The sequence below is a fragment of the Lissotriton vulgaris genome, chromosome 4_1 (genome assembly GCF_964263255.1).
Source record: "Lissotriton vulgaris chromosome 4_1, aLisVul1.2, whole genome shotgun sequence".
In the NCBI taxonomy this organism is placed as follows: domain Eukaryota; kingdom Metazoa; phylum Chordata; class Amphibia; order Caudata; family Salamandridae; genus Lissotriton; species Lissotriton vulgaris.
This window is the reverse complement of record NC_141691.1, coordinates 1,284,961,633-1,284,980,418: the sequence shown is the minus strand read 5'-3', so window position 1 is coordinate 1,284,980,418 and position 18,786 is coordinate 1,284,961,633. Positions and strand designations below refer to the sequence as shown.

The window sequence follows — 18,786 nt, the reverse complement described above, 5'->3', positions numbered from 1 at the left end:
ATAACACCTATCAGTGGTGCTAGTCCAACCCTGCACGCTACAGTGCCAGGTTTACCTGGACAAATAAATGCGCAGTTTACGCTACAGCTGAACCCCACTTCCATCGCAGTCCTACCTATTGAGGAGGACGAGGAAAACGCAGACAACGTGTCCCTAGTACCATCAAATAACTCACACACGTCATCTCACCACTCACTTCACCATGCACTATAGCACTACCCTGATCTCAACAGCCTCCGTGATGCCAATGCTCCACAACTCCAGGAGCAGGAGGCCACCCCTCGAGACCACATGCCATTTTGCGGCACAAACACAGGCGAACCACTGATCACATTCTCCTCTGTTCACCAACAGAGTAAGGACAGGGAGCTACAGGGCCCGCTGGCACCATATTTGGTCCATTATGACGCATGGAGACCGGCCACAGAACTCAATAAAAGCTTAGAGTGAAGTCCCAATGGGAATGCCCGAACAGACATGTTCATCAGAGAAATACCACGCGACTACGAGCACGACCACATATCTCAGGTAGTTCGACGTGCCTCAATAAAGTTAGAACAAATAAGCGACAGATTATCTGAGACCCTCAGGATTACCCACCCTACCACACCAAATACTCACGGCAGCTCCCTGGACAGGCAGACCCCTTTGAAAGTGCGGGAGGGAATGGGGAACTAGGCCATAGTCAACCGCAGACAGCCCACTTCCCATCCACACCTTTGCCAAGAGCGGGTCCCTCCCGGGACATAAGAGACTATGAAGGACTACCAGAAGTACAGTATCATAGGTCCCCCTCCCCTTGCCGCCAGACAACTACGCCAGACCACACACAGACGACTGCCGTACCCACACAGGTCCATTCCACACCCCCTGACATACCACCACGGCACCCTGCGCCTGTAGCGGATCAGTTTGCCCTACCATCCGCCACAGCCATTTTAGATTCCTCCAGCCAGTCACGCGCCACGAACTTGACAAAACAATCAACAAACCCATTCTACGATAATCAGGAACTCCAAAAGACAAAGGACACAGGGGGGAAAAGGAAGAAAAAGACAACAGAGGTAGAAAGACTTACAGTATTAGGAACACACGGACGACCAGAGGACATCGTATACGATGCCCCTGGCACCGACGCTCACATCAATTACAAGGTCACTGGCACCGCCTCCATCCGAAACACTCGAGCTAGAACAGGCAATGGTGCCAGCAGATGGATAGTGGCCCTAGAAAAAAATACTACAGGGACCAAACCAGGGGTTGGGGACATGAAAAGTTTGCTTATCTCCCTCATGGGAGGGGAAGCAGAAGAAATGTTCACAAGTATCAGTAGAGGGTTAATAACAATGAACGACACCACGTACGATGGAGAACCATTCGATAAAATAAGGGCAGCAGTCTGGACTAAATTGCGATTAAAATACCCTGACGTTCCAGACATTGGGTCTCTCATGTCTCTGACCATGCAAACAAATGAGGACCCTATTAAACTTTATTTCTAGAATGAAAGAAAAATGGCACCAGGAATTAGGTGACTCCTGGATTACCACTGGAGGGAACAGCAGGCTCTTTTACCACATGGTGAGGAGAGGACTGCCAGAAGACGTGCAGGAAAAATTAGATGGGGTAGTAGCCATGGAAGCAAAACCGTGGCCTGAAATACAAGACCACATCATACATTTATGCAAAAAGAAAATAGAACAGGAAAAAAGTAGGCAGCTAGCTATTGAAAACGCAGCTGCAAAATTAGTACAGCAGAAGCTTAATAAGAAAAAGGATACAGTGGACAATCTCATGGTAGCTGCATCTGTCAGCCAAATGACGGCAGTCACCACCTTCCCACAGGCTGCTCAAAACGCGCTTGCCACCAATACCCAGTCTGTCCCACAAATGCAGCAGCCTGCCATGCAGCCTGCCATGCAATATGTGCAGGCACAGACACAACAGCAAACACAGCCAGCCATACAATACGTGCAGACACCACCACAACAAGCAGTGCAGTATGTACAGGCCCAACCACAGCCTACAATACAGTAAGTGCAACAACAGCCCCCTGTACAATACATGACACCAATGCCTGCTTACGGGAGTGATCAGCAGCACTACAACAATGACAGGAATAATACCTACAGAGGCACAGGGATGCAGGGCCGGGGAAATGGAATGGGACAGCAAAGAGTCCCACTGCAGGCGGGGACACGCACCTGCTTTTATTGTCACAAACAAGGCCACATGCTAAGGGAATGTCGTACTAGGCTTCGAGAGCAAGGCCAACAACCCATGGGCCCCATCCAGCAAGCACCACCACAACTCCAGCAACAACGACAGATGTATACACAACAGCCCCAGATATTGTATGCCTATACCCAACCTGCCCACGGCAAAGTGTGCAGCCCCAGCAGATGCAAGTCCCCATGCAGCCCCTGCGAATGCAAGCTCCCATGCAGCCACAAGAGCAGGTATACACGTACCAAATGGTGTCCCAATCCCAAAACACTACACACCAAGGAGGAGACGTGATTACCCCCAACAATCCTTTCACACAGGGCACCATCCAACAATACCAAGATGGAGGATACACTTGCTAGACAACCCACAGACAACTCTTGTGTGCCCAGTTTTATCATGCATCATGAGCAGTGAAGATGACCCCACCGTCCAGGTCACGATAAATAACAAAACATATAGCTTCCTCATTGACACAGGTGCCACGTACTCCTGCATTACAGGCGGACATCTGCCTATTTCTGATCAAGTAGCGGAGACACAGGTATTCTCTGGGGCAATAGCAAGGGTCCCCTTTACCAAGCCACTACCCCTACAAATAGGAGACCGGGTGCTGGAGCAACCACTGCTTTATTCACCACATTCTCCAGTCAACCTTTTAGGGAGAGACCTCATGGCAAAACTGAACATGACAATTCGCTTCCATGAGAACGGAACAATGGTTTGTTCAATACCAGGCACACCCCTAGCGAGAATGATGGCACTCACTGTTGACTCTTCCTTGAAAGAACAAATAAGGGCTCGCCCTGTGGATGAGCAAGCATTCTCCACTGCGATACACATCGTTGTAGCCAACACACCTGAGCTGCACCAGCGCACTGTCCAGCTCCCGAAGGAATTTCTCTTTCGCCCACAGTCTCAGCACTACCAAATATCGGACAAGGCGATCATCCTAGGCATACATGCTCTTCACATTACAGCTACATACGGGGCATTCATAGCGGGAGACGACAACATGTGCTCCTGGGTCTGTGTAATTTTCATCGAGTCCGGATACCAAGTGAGAAACATTTCAGACGAACAGCTCTTTGGTGATCCTGATGAGTACCCCATCACAGAGATCGTCAATCAGTATGAGGTACCCCTCTCGGTGACAGTGGAAAAGAGAACGCCCACTGCCTCACAAAAATATGACTCCGTACGTGAAGCAGACTTGGCTCAAGTCCCGCCACACCTGTGGACCACCAGTCCCAATGACGTAGGCCTCATTCGTTCTGCCACCCCATTTAAGATAACATTGAAAAAAGGCGCAATTCTACCCAGAACTAAACAGTACCCACTATCTAAGGAAGCAGAGGAGGGCATTGCCCCTACTATACAGGCTCTGCTGGACCAGGGGGTCATATACCCCTGTGTATCGCCTTGCAACACATGCCTTTTTCCTATTCGTAAGGCAAGACCAACCAATGGCATTTGATTCACGGCCTGCGGTCCATTATTAACATAGTGGTACCAGAGTTTCCCATTGTCCCAGACCCTTCTGTCATCCTCACCAACGTTCCCCCAAATGCACAATACTTTTCCGTGATCGACCTGAAAAATGCGTTTTTTAGCGTCCCCCTACACCCAGACAGTCAATACCTATTGGCTTTCTGCTACAAAGGGGTGCAAATGAGTTACAGAAGATTACCTCAGGGGTACTGTGAGTCCCCAAGCGTCTTCAACAGAGTTGTCAAAGAAGATTTAGCGAATTTCCAATGTGACAGCACCTTGCTGCAATATGTCGATGACATTTTGCTCTGCAGCACCACGGAACAGCAGTGCAGAACAGACACCATCTCTCTGCTCACCACCCTAGCTCACCGAGGGTATAAAGTGGACAAGAACAAGCTTCAGTACTGCCAAACAGAGGTACACTATCTATGCCAGGTACTATCAGCATCAGGGAGAAGAGTCACACCAGACAGAGTTGAGGCTATAATAAACATACCAGAGCCCCAAACTGTGAAAGAAATGCAAAAATTCCTTGGCCTTACAAATTATATCCGTCAATGGGTCTTTGACTTCTCCACCATCACTGCCCCCTTGCTGAAGGCTGTCAAAGCAGCCAAGGATAAACACAACAAAATAGACTGGACACCTGAAATGACAGCATCCTTTAAGCAGCTCAAAGATGACATAACAAACGCACCAGTGTTAGGCACACCTGACTACACAAAAGAATTCTACCTGTTCACCCACTGCAATGGTCAGGTCATGACTGCCGTCCTTACTCAGAAATACCCCATGGGCCACAAGCCCATTGCCTACTTCAGCGGCATGCTAGATTCAGTCATGAAAGGCCATTACCCCTGCGAGCAAGCTCTTGCTGCGGCAGCCTTTGCAGTGGATAAAAGCACACCCATTGTCATGGGATCTTCACTGATCATGTACACAGAGCATGCTGTCTTTGCCATAATTCAGAAAGCCAAGACAACACTGACCACCCAGAGAGTTTCAGGTTACGAAGTCATACTGTCATTGCCCTCTCTAAAAGTTGTTAAATGTCACACAGTCAACCCTGCCACGTTCTTTGCCCATCCCATTGCAGCCTCAGATGACGACACCCATGACTGCGCCACATACTGTCCTGACGAATCAGGAGCAGCAAAAGAGGACCCCCTTCCAGACAGCACTGTATACTTTGTTGATGGGTCCTCCACCATTGATCAGGAGACAGGGATTAGGTACACAGGAGCTGCAGTAGTCAGGGCCCAAAAGGCAGGACTCTTCTGATTCCCTAGACATTGTACAGCAAATTACGTTGCCTCCACACTATTCAGCCCAGGCTGCAGAATTGGTGGCACTAACTGCCGCTTTGCACCACGGGGCTGATGACCGCATCACAGTGTACTCAGACTCTGCATACGTCACAACAACAACACACTCGAGCATCCTCCGCTGGAAAAGGCGCTGTTTTCTCAAATCAGATGGGACACCTGTATGCCACAAACGATCGACAACACAGAACAATACGATTCCATTGCCCAACTGCATCTCAGAGAAATACAAGAAAGTGCACCACAACAAGAGAAAGAGCTATGGAAGAAGAGGGGAATACAGCAGGACCCTGCTGATTTTATTTACAGGCAGACCATGTCTGGGAAGCCTGTCATGCCACAAGCCTTACTGCAGGTTGCACTGGACCAACTCCACCTTCCCGCACATGTATCCCGAGATAACATGTCCACAACACTGCAAACAGATTGGTTCATTCCCAATGCCCACGAATTAATACAACTTTTTGTCAATAATTGCCTCATCTGCCAACAGTACTCACCAAATCCAACGCTCTAAACAGGTGCTTTCACCATCCCAAAACCCTCTGGCCCCTTCAAAGAACTCCACCTTGACTATGTTGGCATGATCGATAGGTGCCAAAATTACCGATATCTCATTGTGGTGGTATGCCCATTTTCGCGCTGGATCGTAGCTGGATCATGCGTCCACTGCGATGCCAAAGCAGAAGCCACATTCCTACTGCATGACGTCATCTCACGCTTTGGAATTCCCGAGGCCATTAGAACTGACAACGGGAGCCATTTTTCAAACGCCATCTTTTCCTCCCTGACCACAATGCTAGGCATCAGACACAAACTAACATCTGCCTATCACCCCCAAAGCAATGGCATTTGTGAGCGCCTCAACGGCCTGCTCAAAAACAAAATAAGCAAAATCAGCGCAACCATCGGTAAAAAATGGCTTTACTGCCTTCCACTTGCCCTCTAGTCACTGAGAAACTCCCCAAGCTCAGATCACCACCTCACGCCCCACCAACTTGTCACCGGACGATCCATAAATGTAACTATCCCCTCCACCAGGCCCAAAACTGACTGTGAGTCATCGTCAGAGATAGTTAAAGCTGAGCTTTACGAATTTGTGTCCACACTAACCCGCGCTACGCAGTTCCTTTCTGCCCAGGTGTCCAAAAGGAAGGAGAAGAGCTCCACCAATCCAGAGCTGCCGCCTATTCATCCTGGGACTCTGATCTTCATCCGGAGGCACGTCAGGAAGTGGAAAGACCCCAAATTCGACGGTCCCTTTGCAGTGACTGATTCATCTCCAACTGCCGTCCAGATATCTGAGAGCAAGGCATGGATCCACAGACGGGACGTCCGCCTCGACCCTGCGCCTCCACAGCAACAAACAATGGACTAAGAGAGGAAAGCGACATGCCCATGGTCCGCCTGAACGAGGACAGCGGTTTCCCATCCACTGTCGAGGAAGAAGAAGATGAAGAAGATGACACCCCCGTGCTGTTCCAGGAATGCAGCAGCCGTGATGCGAAGTTATGTACTCTTATCACATTTATGTTCTGTATCATTGTTGGAGTGGCACTAATAACTCTTAATTGGTGTATCTATTTTCTTGCTGTGAAAAGTTATAATGATAGAAGCAGCCAAGATGCCTCACTGTTCACTGTTCCATCCACTGTACCAGCGGTCACACTCAAACAGCAGAAAGCACCACACAGCACACTTGGTCCTGAACTCCCAGGAAATAGCACTGCTACCAACACGCCCATTAGTGTGCACCTTAAACTCTCACCCTTTACCCCAGAGAAAAGGAATAGTTCATGGAATATAGCTACCAATGCCACAGAACGAGCATCCCGTCAATGCCCTTCCCGCCACCATAAAACACGTAGATTCGCCTTCGCCATCCCCCCCTACTTAACAAAGTCAAAACCCCGTATCCCTTCCACATTCGTCCCTGGGACCCATATAGGGAGTAGACACAAGCCTAAAGGATACCCATCCAAAACATTCCAACATCTTGTAGAAATCCAAGAAGGCCTAAGGCCCATGCTAGACCTGCAACAATCAATAAGAGATCACTCAGTCCACTCCTCCGTAGGAGAGAACTCGTGGTACAGGGACATGACAGCAGTAGGGAAAACAATGACGAATGAGTCCTGCTATGTGTGTTCCTACATCCCTCATGCAGTAGGAGCAGACAGACTAATTTTCCCTAAAGAAGTCCCACCTTAAACAGCTATGTGCCTTCTGCATCTATACCTTTGCCGCATACAAGGACAGAGACAGATCAGTAAAGTTGAATTAGATACAGTATTTGCGAATACCACAACATGGGACTATACACCCATTTTATACAAGGTTATCACAGAGGAAGCCGCCTTGACCGAGGCGATAAAAATAATGCGGAAAAGGGGATATAGAAAAATGGACATTCATGGACCAGCCATCCTGAAACAAGGATGGTTTACAGTATCAGTGCCCGTAACATCTTGCGATGATTCACTACCACATGACCACCGCACATGTCCATGCCACAATAGGACGGTACTGAAATTATCCGCTCAGGTGTACACAAAGGCTAGATGGATCCCTGTGAATGGCTTAGTATGTAAAGCAGCCTCCTTAGGTCCCCCTTGGGCTGGAGAAACAGATTATGAGGAAGACATCGACTGGAAGGTTGATGAGGACTGTGAACAGATATGGGCTCAGGAAGGTGGCAGATATACCTGGGGCGGGGAAAGAATGTACAAACATAAAAAAGAATTTAAACTAAAAACCCCTTCTCTTTGTTTCATGGGTAATGGCTCTGTCTCTGTTGGGCGTAACACAGACTGTAATTCCACGGTTTTTAACTTCGATATGCAGTACGGCACCTCCACCCTGATGGACTACTATTGGGCTTACGGAGAACACCTCTATCTCCAACTACCTCCTCAGTGGCTCGGACTGTGTTCTTTGGTGACTCTGCATGAAATACATCTGGTTGTGCCGGCATCGAATGCTTCCCACATACTGTCACATCCAATGACAGGTGACGTGACATTCCTCCACCGACACCGGCGAACAGCGGAGTATTTCGCAGCAGAGGCCCATGGTAAAGTTCCAGAAGAATTCCGCCTCTTCAACGAGGCCCAGCTTTTCTTCGGAGGGGCATTCCCAATGTTTCAAACTCAGGCTAATGCCCGTTGGTTGGAAGTAACACGTTATGAGGTCATGAAAGCCATCAACAGCACCAGAGACGGCCTAAATGCAATAAGGGAAGAACTGTGGCCATTAAGACTAATGGTTCTGGAACATCGCTACTTCCTCGACATGCTGACGGCCAAAGATGGTGATTTGTGTCATCAAATAGGAAAATCCTGCTGCACGTTCATACCGGGAAACGATGAAGATAACGGATCAATATCAAGGGCCATGAGGAGTTGACTAACTTGGGAAAAGAAATTACCGACGAAGGAGGTGCCCCTGCGGACATTATTCCAACAGACTGGTTCAATCTTGACTGGATGCCTTCATGGCTCACAGCAATCTTGAAATTAATGATACCCATTGTTGGCATTCTTATAATTCTGTGTTGCGCCTTTCAGATAGGGAGCCATTGCATTAAAAGATTAAGTACCAAGGCAGTAGGGATGAATTATGCGAGCACAGGGATCTACCAGATAGCCAAGTATGAAGACATGGATCGACTTCCCGGGGATGGGACTGGAGTACAATTAGAGATGAGCGAGATAGCTGCACCTGGCACCTACTATCGCATACCAACGGCTCCCCCACTCCCCCCAGGTAGGGACACCCTGAGCACAAGCCCTACAGCAGCCCAATACGAACATCTGCTTAAAGAATCAGGTGCCGAATATGCCGACATAATTGCTAGGCCAGATGGAGCTAGGGAAAAGAAAAAAGAGCAGTTCCAAGGCAGCTTTAAGTGTTATGTTATCGACATGCCCTGGATACCCCCCCTGGCTGAAGGGTCACCAAAATACTCAGTTAGGAGCGTGTTCATAAATGAACAAGACGGGGGAGATGATGAAGGGTTAAAATCACGCTCTACCATCTGATCACCAAAAAGAGCACCTCTTATCTGCCTTGATAGTGAAAATGTCACATATGGCCCTACCAGAGAGAACCTGATAATATGCTTGAAAACCCTCAATTTTGCTATGCATGATCAGCAAATTAAATCCCACATATTCCCTGAATCCTGGGGTTATAGATCCAAGGCAAAGGCCAAAAAGACATGCCTTAGGCTAACAAAATGCACTAGGCCCACACTAATGTTAAACATGCATTTCTGAAAAACAACGTGGTAAATTGGCCTGACGTGAAGTACAGTAATTTTCCACAGCATCAAGACCAACGCCCTCTCACACGTACACAAGACCCAGCTGGTGCAGGTTGACACATCTTGGGAGGTTGACACATCGAGACTTTCCACTGAAACATTATTTTGAAACATTGCTTGCACAAAGTAAAAGCAGCAACCTCTCGCAATAGCAGTACCTCTCGTAAGTTCCGCTCTCACATATATTTTTAGAAATAAGTACAGGACAAGAAGTCTTTGTTTATGTTCTGCGGTCAAGCATGACCAACCAACCGTTAGGACACCTGACCGCCCCCACTGTCCTAGGACAATGCGGTCAAGCCACCTGCGTCAGAAAGTACGTCAGGACAGTGTTAGTTCTGTGATTTTAGGTATAAAAGATCCACCATCACAATTAGAAGGCAGAACTCTCCAAGCTGACCTTTTGGGCGGTTCTCCGGTCGACCGACTATCTGATTTGGGACTGCCTGAACCTACTCTACCAGGTGATGCCTTCCTGAATAAGATAGCATTTCACTCTTCTTAATAATCTTAACTAGCCAGGTGCTTTTTCATCCATACCCAATTCCTTGCATTATAGGTATTATTTTAGTATATGATCCTCTAGGGTTCTTCTCCCTAGATAGGTGCTTAAAGGCACTAGGCCTGATAGAAATGTTCTCTATATAATCCAACTGAAAATTCAATTGTGCCTTTTTTAATCTTAGCCTCTGATATTTTATTCTTGCTAGAATACTTAACCCTGTGAGAAGTTACTCCACAGAAAGTTGTGTGTAGACAAAGTTTTTTGAGCAGGATTTAATGCCTTCGTAATGCCTCCATCCTACACCAGAAGCTATAGTTTACTAGATAGTTACTCTTGCTCTCTTCGCAGTATTTTAGGAACAATTGATATCTTGCATATTTTCTGGCAGAGTGAAGCCAGGTTTTCTTAAAGAGTGTTTTTAGCAATATGCCTTATTGATATACATGTGTGTAAAAAATAAACGTGCCACTCCAACTTGAAAAGTCGTCATTTCACATTATTGTTTCTTCTTTCTCAGTGCGTTATTGAAACGATACTCCTAACCACGGTTGAACGTGGCCACACCCTTAAGGGGGGCTCGAAAGGGCCTCTAGTTTCCCTCTGTCAAGATATGAATAGTGCATAGCTCCATGGGGCTCCCATCCGCGAGCCGTGGCACCTGTCTGCATCACTATCTGAACGACGTCACTGCAGAGTTTTACACTGATTAAAAGGTGTCCCCTTCGATAACCTAATATGAAAAGTACACTAAAAATAAATAACCTACAAAATTGCCTCCGACACCAGACGCGTTGCTGCTTTAATGAAGAGCTGGCAGTACGAACAGAACGCTGTGCATATACCCGGCCTGAAGCGCCCAGTGTACACCTGCAAGCGCTAGCTTGCCACAATTATTTCTTAAACTTGCAGGACCCAACTGACTAGATCAGCAGATATTCTCCAAGCCATGCAACCGGGGCATCCTTTTGAAGCAATCGCCCTCAACATATAGAGGAATATAGGGGCTAGATGAGAACCCTGCCCCATCGCCGCTGTTTCCTACAGCGTCCAGTGCTAACAGTAATATCGCAAAAACAATGCTTAGCAAGCCTCTCCTTGAGCCCTGTTCTCTACAATTCCTCGAAAGCACACAGGAGTTTAGCCTCCCGGAGTTCGCCGTTCAAACTCTCAGTGAAAATGGGCAATAACAAACGTATCACTGCGGCAGCGGGAGTCCGTGAAAGCTAAGGCAGGAGGCCGTTCCCATAGGTGCAGTGACAGCACAGCCTCAGGACCAGCAGGATCTGAGACTCCCTTGAGCAGCTGGGGACTCTGGCCTGCGTGTGCAGCTTTCTGCACTCCGTCCATAGCACACTCTGACCAGCACCGGCACACAATGGAGGTGAGAGGGGCCCGACGGGGGAGGGAGGGAGCGAGCGAGGGACACACAGGCTCTGTGTAAAGAGGGGTCCACACAGTTTGATTGAAGATAAATAAGTTGAGTTTAATCACTGCATATGAGGAGACCTCCAGCTCCTTCTCCAGATATTCTGGGAGTCACATTCCCCTCAAGGCCTCTACCACCTTTGAATAAATGCACCAGGGGCTTATGATCTGTCCTTACCCTAAAAGGTAAACCCCACAGAAAATACCTGAAATGCTTGATACCCCAAGTACAAGCGAGAGCTTCCCTCTCAATTACTGAATAAGAAGCTTCCGCTCCTTGAAGTCTCCTTGAAGCGAATCCAATGATTCTTTCAACACCACCAGAAATTTGAGTCAACACTGCTCCAAGCCCCACACTACTTGCATCTGTAGTTACCAAGGTCTTGGCCCGAACATCAAAATAACCCAAGGTCGGAGCATGCAATATACCATTCTTCACACTTTTAAATGCAGCTTCACAGCTTTCACTCCATTTGAACACAACACCATTCTTCATCAGCAACCTTAAGGGTTCCACAACATCAGCAAAACCCTTAATAAATTTCGAACAATATTCCGCTAAACCTAAAAATGACCTAAGCTGATCTTTGCAAGCAGGTGTGGGAGCATTAATGATCGCAGAAACTATGCTCTTCTTAGGTTTAATTCCCAGACCAGACACTTCATGACCCAAGTAAGTCACACAGTCACGTTTAAGTTGACACTTTTCTTTCTTTATAGTCAATCCATTCTTTTCCATCCGCACCAACACTTCAGTCAAAACCTTATCATGGTGTTCACAATCTTTCCCAACAACCAACACATCATCTTGAAAACACAAGACATTCTCTACACCAGCTAAAACCTTTTGAATCACTCTTTGAAATACTGCCGAAGCGGATGCCAGGCCAAAAGGCATCCTGCAATACCTAAAAGCTCCTAGCGGAGTCACAAAAGAGGTAAGGTGACGTGATTCCTCGTCCAAATCTATTTGGTGATACGCAGCTGACATGTCGATCACACTAAAAATCACGCCCCCACCCATTGCACTCAGCATTTCAGAAATATTGGGTAAGGGTTGCCTGTCCACCCAAATATTTCTATTCAAGTCACGCAAGTCCACACATAGACGAATTTTCGCTCCCCCATCCTCGTCGCCAATGTAAAGAGGGGTCCACACAGTTTGATTGAAGATAAATAAGTTGAGTTTAATCAGTGCATATGAAGAGACCTCCAGCTCCTTCTCCAGCTTCTTCTTACTGGCACTATCTCAAGAGATAACATTCTAAACACCTAGCAACTAACAGAGAGTTCCATTGAGCATAGATCCAGCATAGATCCCAGCACACTGCATCTGAAAGAGGGGATTGTGTGTCAGTGTTTCTTCAGCAGCAGCAGAAAGAATCTGTGTCTTAAGGTGCCACAATCAATACCTAGCGGCACCACCAGCCCTGGCTGCGCTCCATGAGCAAGGGGAAGAGTAGAGCGGCAAGCAAGGCGCGCGAGACCCGGGATGAGCGAATATCACACCAAAACGAGGCAACAATGACGAAAACTGCACGCACAAGAAAAAGAAACAAGCATTGGAAATGCAATAGGTCTCGCATTAGAAAAGTTGGAGCTATTGGTCTTGTAAATGACAAATATTTTATTTATGTGTTGGTTTTTAAAATAGCTAAATGGATAGCTTTGTCATTTACAATGCCAATAGTTATAACTTTCGCGAATGTGACACCTATAGCATTTGGAATGCAACATGTTTTGTATTTACGTGACTTAGATGGCAGCTCTGGCCGTTAGGCCACATCTCTAGAGAGCACGAGAGTGCAGCAGGGGAGAGAAGCACAGAGAGGGAGCAGAGAGTGCAGCAAGGAAGAGAAGCACAGAGAGGGAGCCCAAGAGTGAAGCAAGGGAGAGATGCACGGACAGGGAGCCTGAGAGTGCAGCAGGGGACAGAAGCATGGAGAGGGAGACAGAGTGTATCAGGGGCGAGAAGTACGGACAGGGAGCCCAAGAGCGAAGCAAGAGAGAGAAGCAGGAGAGGGAGTCTGCGATTATAGAAAGGGAGAGAGTTGAGCATAGAAAGGGAGAAGATAAATCTTCCCAGCGCGGTAACAAGAACTACCAACCAACTCAAAGCAAAAGAAAAAAAACCTGTAACCCTTGTCGCATCAGCAGCTTGGGCACGTGGTGTACATTCATTCAAGCTCTTTTTTTCGACAGACATTGGTAAATGCACTCCCGTAGCGATTTAAAAATAAAAAGCCATTTGGCGGCTGACTTTGACAGGTTTCGGGGCGTTTAGTGTAAGTGTGAAGTCTAACTGTTTAGAAGTCACGGCAATGCGTCATTCCACAATCTGCATGTTCAAGTGAACGTTTTGTTTACCCGCTCAGTCCTAATACCTCCTTCGTTTGTTCTTTTAAGTTAACATCTCACATTGGCAAGCTTTTATTAATACCCAGCTGTAGCATTATATCAGCATAAACACGCAGGACTCTACGAAGCTGCTAGCCTTTAGAAGGGAACCAATAACGTATTCTGACAGGCTACAAACACTTTGTAGTCTGGGCAGATAACAGTGCGGTACTCACACCTCGTGTCTTGGAAAAAAAAGACAGCTCGGTGCTGGTATGTGCTATTTTATTCGCATTACAGTAGGTGCTTTGCCAGCAGTAGGGTTCTGACTTTGCTAACAGGGTAGCGTTGTCACAAAGGGAACGTTCACAATGAAAGTGTGACAGGCGCAAACAAATCTGCGTGGGGCTGGGAGATTTAATTGGCAGTAGGGGGGGGGGGTGGATTTGAGTGATTGATAGATGCTTGCTCTTACAGACGGCGAGATTATGTGAGAGCTGCGAGATGATTCACATCCATGCCTTGGCAGGCGTGAGTCACACTGATTGCTGATTGGGCAGTCGCAGGGGAGGCTGGGGCTGCAGACAGGCAAGGACTCATTCTCTCAGCACGGGACCGGCCCTGGAACACACCAGGACCAGAGGCGGGGCCCTTGCCCAGGTGAGTAAGCAGCGCCCTCAGCTCTGGCTGATCGTATACATCCCACCCCTGGGTCCCGTGCCCTACTCTGCCCGATCCTACAGGCATGCAAGTTACGCAAATACCGGGCACACACGGTGCGCCTACAACCACGTCATGGCAGACAGGAGGGGCGTAGGCAGCAAGGGGTTAATAGGAGCTGTACACCGAGGGATGCCACACGCTTCTGGTGAAAGGGGGCGGGGAACCTCGCAATATGCTTCGCATGCTAGGCTAGGAATCGATACTAACAGTGGCAGGGTGTCTACAGGTGTCGACGTCAGCGTGTGCGTCACACAGTACCCGGGCACACGTGTCTTCCGATGTACCGTTTGGGCGCTTCTTTAGGGTGTATCTGTGATGTCCACGGAAACTTCTATGCTTCTGTAGCGCAACACATTGGGTTTGCAGGCAGCACAAAATGGCTAATTTCCCCTTAGCAGACGACCAGCGCTTTATGGATTGATGCCGGTTTCTAAGTGCTTTTGATATTTAGGCGCTTGAGGAACTGTGTCATATGTAGAAAGCGCGAAATGCCCAGGATCACACAACATGAACATTATAGAGGAAGAGAGTCCATCAGAGAGCTGCGACTTGGGTCCTAGACGTCCTCTTCTCCAGGGAGGGTGCATTGATGTGCTGTGGAAGGGTACAACCGGGGTTAATATTGTGTTATCATTTCTTATTATGTGGTTGGCATAAGAAGTTGTTAGAATGTTTAAGAATTGTCGAGAGATTTAGCATTCTGATTTCTGTGTGGTTATAAAAAACAAACGGACGGGGATTTTGTGCAAGGCGTGTTGGGGGTTTTGTGAACACATTTTATGAGTGGTTTGAGGATGTGCTAGGGATGGAGGAAGGTGGTTTATGCATGTGTTCGAGGTGTAGGCATGTGTTGGGGTAATGTAAGTGTGTATTTGATGATGGTGTGCTGTGTTTTGGATGATGAGAGAACGTGCTGTTGTGGTGTAGTGTGATACGTTTGTTTAGGGACGTGTTGAAGATGCAGCGATCGATCTTTTAGGGTTAGGTCTAAGGATATTTTGTAGAAAGTGTAAAGCTGTGTAGATGATAGTATACATTTTGTAATGTGAATTCATCACAAAAAATGCGAACGAGACGGAGGGAAGAGAGGGGAGGGGGGAGGAGAAATGCGACACGGCGGGAAGGGGAGGGGGCGGAGCGGGTAAAATAACAAACAAGACGGAGGGAAGAGAGGGGAGGGGGGAGGAGAAATGCGACACGGCGGGAAGGGGAGGGGGCGGAGCGGGTAAACCAAGACGGACGTGCACGCGCTTTTAAGCTCAATGCGCATGCGCATTGAGCTTAAAAGTCACGGGCACTGCAAGGAATCGCCACGATTCCTTGCAAGTTGGGAAAAGAGTGGATAAGTCCCAATACTCTCGCTTGCTCGATGCGCATGCGCATCGACAGGCGAGACCTAAAAAGGGGCGAAAACAGCTACCGAATCCCTCCCCTCCAGGACTCCGTGACCGGCCTCGTGGTTGCCAAGGCAAGATTTCTGAAAATATTGTCGTGCTACCGTAAGGCAGGTCATGGAGTCCTCGAGAGGCGGTATCCAGAGCAGACAAATCTGCTGAACAGGAGCTTTTTCCAATGGCAGGCCTCCGTTTCCAGAGGCCTGCCAATGGAAAAAAGGGGTGTGGCTTCACGCCATACTGAAATCCCCTGCTCACAATATCTCTTTGCCTGCAGCAGGGCATGCCCTGCAATGCAGGCTTCGACCTAAAAACTGGGAAGTTGGTTAACACCTTCAAGCACTAGACAAAGCCTAGTCTTCTATAAAAAGGGGCTTAACCTCTCAGGTTTTCCACGGCGCAGGTCGAGGTAGGGGTTCCTTGACAAGCCAGCCACTCTCTCAGTATCCTCATAGAGGGCAAGGCTCCAAGTGCCTGCAGTATCAGGATTATGCCCACCATGGAAACGTCTACCCAACTTGCGGCAGGCGCTCCAGAGGCTGAGGATTCAAAGGCTTTGACACTACCTCCAATTTCGGTGAGTGTTCGCCCTTCTTTCTTGTAAAAGTAAAGGGCTAGCTGGCAAATTTTTTCTATGGTTCGGAGGCAATCACACTCGCTGCATGGGTACTGCAGATGGCTCAGAGCTTTCACATTGAATGTTATGGGTCCCCACATCAAGTTACAAGACCCAGACATCTCCAGTTCTCGCAACAGGAAGCAAAGTTGTTAGAAGTGGAGATTGCCTCCCTCCTCAAAAAAAGAGCCATTTGTCCTACTACCTGTCACCCACGGGGCTTCATAAGCAACATGTTTCTAGTCGACAAGACCAACAGTAGTCAACGGGCAGTGTTAAACGTGCAAGAATTCGACAAGCGGTTGGTGTACCGCCACTTAAACTGTTGGTCTCCGCTGCCGCAGCAGCAAGCCTCACCGCGCGGCCGCAGAGGGGGGAGACTACAGCTCCCAGGCTGCATTGCTTGCACCACCCATTTCTGCCTGATAGTGCGCCCAGAGGCGCATAAAGAGCAGGAGCTCCCTCGGAGGAGCGGGGAACAGAAACGCTGCACGGGGGCACACCGGCTGTACCTGATGCCCGGAGGCCGCAACACTCGCCACACCTGACGCTCCTGGGGCCCTGACGCTGTTGGTCTCCCCTGCCGCCTCAGCAAGCCTCACCGCGTGGCCGCAGAGGGGGGAGACTACAGCTCCCAGGCTGCCTTGCCTGCACCGCCCACTTCCGCCTGATAGCGCGCCCGGAGGCGCATAAAGAGCAGGAGCTTCCTCTGCGTCGCGGACGCGCGCGGGCGGAGCCGGGTGAAGCCCGGGCAAAGGGCGGGCCGTCTGTGGCCGTCAGGGGCAGGAGGAGGCAGGGCAGGGCCAGCCCTCTGACATCTACTCATGGGTAAGTGCAAGAAAGCTAGTAACGCAGAGGAGGGGGGAAGAAGCCTGTGGGGGCTCTCACTAAGGAAATTGCGACCACTGAACAGGAGTTGGGCTTGGTACCCCCCCCCCCTCATAATCACCTCCAACACCCAGGACACTCAGGATACTGTTCTTGTCCTTGTGCCTCATATTCCATTAGAGCCAGTGGTGATTATTTCGAAACTCCACTTCTATAGCGCAACCCATTGCTGATTCTTCTCTGGGAAATATCCCAGTGCCGCCCCCGCTACTGAGTACCCAGTCGACTGGCCAAGTTTCAAAGAGGAACAAAAAAAAACGGGAAAATGTTAAAGATGTCGCAGTTGCAACTCCTGGGACTAACGATCTTCTGGGTGAACAGCTAGAGGCCCTATTTGTCGCGCGGATTGAGCCTCTGCTACTGGGTATCGCAAAAGACATCGTGGACACTATGAACACCAGCCTTGCTGGCCTACTAAAGAAATGCGCCCTTATTGGCAAAGTTGTTAATTAACATATTTCATCCCCAGAACTTCATAAAGCGGGTATAGTTATGCCAGGGAATGGCATTCAAAAGGTTGCTAGATCAACTGACATTGTGTTGTCCAGCAGCGGGGTGGAGCAAGTAAATGACAGGCCGCGGGTCCCACATACAGCCCTTATTAGCTCGGAGGTAATCCCTCCAAATCCTAGTCGGTCTGGCAGGCCGGTAGAGTCTTCTGGCTCAGTTCTTAATAAGAGGGTGAGGGGTTGCCAAGTAAAAATAGACTTACCCCCGGAAGCTGCCCCTTTAGTTGCAATCTTTACCGGCATTCCCCCACTTAAAGAGGGAGAGTTTGAACCTGCCCCAGACCTAATGGTAAAGGCCAGATCTTGGTGTGCTGATTCTTGCAGTGGTGGGGCAAATATCTCCAACAGGATCATTAATGGCTAGGAGGGTGGGTTGGATTGGGAAGCGTTCGAAGATCGTTCAGGAGGACTGTGTTATAATACATTTCGACAGTTGTGACATGGCCGAGAGATTGTTTTGGGATGGCTCAGAGATATCGGAAACAGGCCAAATGAGACCGGTTCCCTTGGGCTTTTTCTACCCACCCCCAGTTAAGAATTATGGTGACCACTGCCTACTAATGGTAAGGCGGGGGATGAGCTCTGTATCAGGAGGGGAAAGACCAGGCGGGCACATACGTACACACTTTTCAAGGAGGGAGCTAGTAGTCCAGGTTGCACCTCATCCCCAGTCAGTACATAGATCCGCGGAGGGCTGCGGGCCGGTCCTGAGTAACCGTTTCGCCCCTCTGTCAGATATTGAGGAAATTAATTGACAACCAGTCCCGATGTCGCCTGCCCTGGTCAGGGTACCCACTACTGACGTGGCAGCAGCATGTAAAATCATCAGCTGGAATGTAGCTGGAATTAGTGCTAAAAGGGCAGACGAGGCCTGGGTTAATTTTGTTACCAGCCATGATATTATAGCATTTCAGGAATCTTGGGAAACCTCTTCTAGCTTCTGGCTGGAAGGCTTTACTAGCTTCGCCATCCCGGCCGTCCCCAGTCCCGCCGGCAGAGCAAAGGGAGGTCTTATTTTCC

At 48.7% G+C, this 18,786-nt stretch overlaps 1 protein-coding gene and 1 pseudogene across 2 annotated transcripts in view; one reads left to right on the top strand and one right to left on the bottom strand.

Annotated features, from left to right (window-relative positions):
* ATP9B (ATPase phospholipid transporting 9B) overlaps positions 1 to 18,786 on the bottom strand; it is a 2,364,768-nt gene that overhangs the window by 2,306,618 nt on the left and 39,364 nt on the right. The gene's annotated exons all lie outside the window — the stretch shown is intronic.
* Positions 7,449 to 9,085, top strand: LOC147723136 (uncharacterized; annotated as a pseudogene).